Source organism: Heptranchias perlo, unplaced genomic scaffold (genome assembly GCF_035084215.1).
Source record: "Heptranchias perlo isolate sHepPer1 unplaced genomic scaffold, sHepPer1.hap1 HAP1_SCAFFOLD_50, whole genome shotgun sequence".
Lineage (NCBI taxonomy): Eukaryota > Metazoa > Chordata > Chondrichthyes > Hexanchiformes > Hexanchidae > Heptranchias > Heptranchias perlo.
Window position 1 is genome coordinate 7,903,084 of NW_027139516.1, and position 4,284 is coordinate 7,907,367.

The window sequence follows — 4,284 nt, forward strand, 5'->3', positions numbered from 1 at the left end:
TGTCCAAAACTGAACGCAGTTACTCCAGACGCAGTCTAACCAGAGCTTTACATAACTGTAATAAAACTTCCACTTCGTAATATTCCAGCCCCCTCAGATAAAGGCGAACATTCCGTTCGCCTTTTAAATTATTTTTGTATCCGTCCGTTAGCTTTTACTGATTTATGTAAATGAACCGTTAATTCTCTCTGCTTCTCCACAGTTCCTCGCTGCTTACCATTTGGAAAATACCATGACCATAGGTCCAAAGTGGATTACCCCACACTGAACTCCATCTGCCAGAGTTTTGCCCACTCACTTGATCTATTAATGTCCCTTTTCAACTTTCCACTCGCATCCACACTACTTACTGTGCAACCTAACTTAGTGTCATCAGCAAACTTGGATACACCACTCTCTGTTCTTTCATCTAAGTCATTGATAAATATGGTAACAAGCAGAGACCCCAGTTACAGATCCCTGGGAGACACCACTAGTCGCATCCTGCCAATTGGAGTATGTACCCTTTATCCCTACTCTCTGTCTCCTATCTCCTAACCAATTCTCTACCCATGTCAATACATTGCCTCAAGTTCCATGCGCTTTCATTTTTGCCAACAATCTCTTGTGTGGAACCTTATCAAATGCCTGTCGGAATTCCATATAAATAATATCATAGGAACATAGGAACAGGAATAGGCCATTCAGCCCCTCGTTCCTGCTCCGCCATTTGATAAGATCATGGCTGATCTGTGATCCAACTCCATATACCCGCCTTTGGCCCATATCCCTTAATACCTTTGATTGCCAAAAAGCTATCCATCTCACTTCTAAATTTAGCAATTGAGCTAGTATCAATTGCCGTTTGTAGAAGAGAGTTCCAAACTTCCACCACCCTTTGTGTGTAGAAATGTTTTCTAATCTCGCTCCTGAAAGGTCCGGCTCTAATTTTTAGACAAAATGGTGGCAAGTTCGCCAGACATCTTGGACAAATTGGCTGTAATCATGGCGGCAATCTTGGACAAAATGGCGGCAAGTCCTTCACGGCTGTTCGACAGGAACAGAAGGAGGCCATTGAGCTCCTCAAGCCTCTTATATGGGAACTGAAGGCCATTCAGCCTCTGAAGGCTGTTACACAGGAAAAGGAGGAGGCCATTCAGCCCCTCAAGCCCGTTACATCGTTACTGGAGGCCGATCATCCCCTCAAGCCTGTTACATGGAATCAGGAGGAGGCCATTCAGCCCTTCGAGCATGTTATACAGGAACCTGAGGCCAATCAACCCCTCAAGCCTGTCAAATAGCAAAAGGAGGAGGTCATTCAGCCCCTCGAGCCTGTTATCTGAGAACTGAAGGCCATTCTGCCCATCGAGCCGGTTATACAGGAACTAGACGCCAATCAACCTTTCAAGCCTCTAAGGTAGCAACAGGAGGCGGCCATTCAGCCCCTCGAGCAACTTACACCAGATCTGGTGGCCAATCAGCCCCTCAAGCCTGTAAAATAGGAACAAGAGGAGGCCACTCAGCCCCTCGAGCCTGTTATATGGGAACTGAAGGCAATTCAGCCCCTCGAGCCCGTTACACCACACCTGGAGGCCAATCAGCCCCTCAAGCCTGTTACATAGGAACAGCAGCAGGCCATTCAGCCCCTCGAGCGTGTTATACGGGAACTGAAGGCCATTCAGCACCGCGAGCCTATTACACTGGAATAGGATTCGGCCATTAAGCCCCTCGAGCTTGTTGCACTGGAACAGGAGGAGGCCATTCAGCCCTTCGAGACTGTTATAAAGGATCTGGATGCCATTCAGCCCCTCGCGCATGTTACATAGGAACAAGAGGAGTCCATTCAGCCCCTCGAGCATGTTAATGCAGGAACAAGATGAGTCCATTCAGCCACACGAGCCTGTTACACAGGAACAGGATTAGACAATTCAGCTCCTCAACCTGTTCCGCCATTCAATTCGATCATGGCTGATCTGTATCTTAACTCCATCTACCCGCCTTGGTTCCTTAATTATTAATACCCATGCCTAACAAAAATCTGCAATCTTCGTTTTGAAATTTCGTATTCACCCCAGGCCTCAACAGAATGAAGTGCTTCCTGACATCAACCCTGAACGGCCGAGCTCTAATTTTAAGGTTATTCCCCCTTGTTCTGGATTCCACACCAGAGGAAGTAGTTTCTCTCCATCTACCTATCAACTCCTTTAATCATCTTAAACACCTCGATTAGATCACCCCTTAATCTTCTATATTCAGGGGAATAAAGCCTAGTCTGTTCAACCTGTCCTCATAATATACCCCTTCTAGCCCGGCTATAATTCTGGTGAATCTGTGCTGCATTCCTTCCAAGGCCAATATATCCTTCCTGAGGTGCAGTGCCCAGAACTGAATGCAGTTCTCCAGATGGGCTCTAACCAGAGCTCTGTACAGCTGGAACATAACTTCCACCCCTTTATTTTCCAGCCCTCGAGAAATAAAGGCCAACATTCTATTAGCCTTTTTAATTATTTTTGTAACTGTCCACTAGCTTTTAATGATTTCTGTACTGGGACCCTAAATCTCTCTGCTCCTCCACAGTTCCGAGCTCCTCACCATTTAGAAAATTCTCTGATCTATCTTTCTTAGATCCGAAGTGGATGACCTCACATTTCCCCACATTGAACTCCATTTACCACAGTTTTACCCACTCACATAATCTCCCAATATCCTGGGAATGCTTGGTGATTTTGTTTGGTTGGAGAATGCTTGAAATCAGATTGTTATTTTTAAAAGATTCGAAATGATTTTTAACTTGTACAGTTTGAACAAGATCATTATTCCCCGATCAATAAAATGTCTGTGTTTTTCAGATAGCGGCGACAGTTCAGAGATAGTTGCCTTTTTGTCTACTTTAATGAAGTGAAATTTTGCTGATTTAAAATCAGCTGTATTTCTTAGCTTGAAAAAGCAGCTCCTCTGTTGGTGAGGCTTCATTCCCAATGTATCAGTGTTTCCGCTTATCCTGATATCAGTGCAACATTTGAAGGGTTCCAGCCCACTCGTTCGATCCAGTGCCGAATAGTGCTTGCTCTTCAGAGGGTGCCGCGGCTCCGGTTCGACTTTTGAACACTTGTTATATTAGTCGCATGAACTAATTGAAAGGCTGTGGCAAGAAAAAAAAACGATCATTGTTTTCATCACCATTAATTAACCGATAACGTTATTTTGCAGAAAGACGACTGAGGGAAGTTTGAAATCATTTCTTTTGTGCGATGAACTTTTTATCCCTTCTCATTTTACACACTGTATTTTGAAGGGCTCGGTTTAAAATGTTCAGTGCTCGTGAGACCACGAATTTGTGTTAAATTTAACAGGACCGGCTCTTTCACAGATGAAAAAAACATCTGCCCCAACATAATGTTTCCACCCGGGATCGAACCGGGGACCTTTCGCGTGTGAGGCGAACGTGATAACCACTACACTACGGAAACCTTTGCTTTGGTGGTCAGCCAGAAATTAGAATGACGGCATTGATTCTCTTTCATAACTATTCAATTGATCGAAGTTGCACAAGTCACAAAAGAAAAATGTTCATTTCAAAGTTATTAAACTCCCAAATGTGGCCTTGTTTTGACAGGTGTGGGACCTGGCATCACAGCATCAATAAAGCATATTCTCAACATTTCCATTGGGAACAGGAGGAGGCCATTTCGCCCCTTGAACCTGTTCCACCCTTCAATTAGATCAGAGATCATCTGGACCGCAAATCCATTTACCCGTCTTTGCTCCCTATCTCTCGATACTCTCACCCAACAAAAATCTATCGATCTCAGTCTTGAAAGCTTCAATTGAACCCCAGCATCCACAGTCTTTTGGGGGACAGAGTTCCAGACTTCTACTGCCCATTGTGTAAAAAAGTGCTTCCTGATTTCGAACCTCAATGGCATGGTTCTCATTTTAAGGTTCTGTCCCCCTCGTTCTTGATTCCCCAGAGGAAATTGATTCTCTCTCTCTTTATTCTATCGACTCATTTAAACATGTTAAACACCTCGCTCAGACCGCCCCTCAATCTTCGGTACTCGAGGGAATACGAGCCCAGTCCATGCAGCCTGTCCTCATAGTTTAACCTTTTTAACCGCGGTAACATTCTGGTGAATCTGCTCTGCACTCCCTCCAAGGCCAATCTATCCTTCCTGAGGTGCAGTGTCCAAAACTGAACGCAGTTACTCCAGACGCAGTCTAACCAGAGCTTTATATAACTGGAACATAACTTCCACTTCTTTATATTCCAGCCCCCTGAGATAAGGGCTAACACTCCGTTCGCCT

The 4,284-nt window shown here is 44.7% G+C and overlaps 1 non-coding gene across 1 annotated transcript; it reads right to left on the reverse strand.

Annotated features, from left to right (window-relative positions):
* Nucleotides 1-3,376: 3,376 nt before the first annotated feature.
* Nucleotides 3,377-3,449, reverse strand: trnav-cac (transfer RNA valine (anticodon CAC)). The gene has a single exon. It is a non-coding gene; the product is annotated as a tRNA-Val (tRNA).
* Between the last annotated feature and the right edge of the window lie 835 nt (nucleotides 3,450-4,284).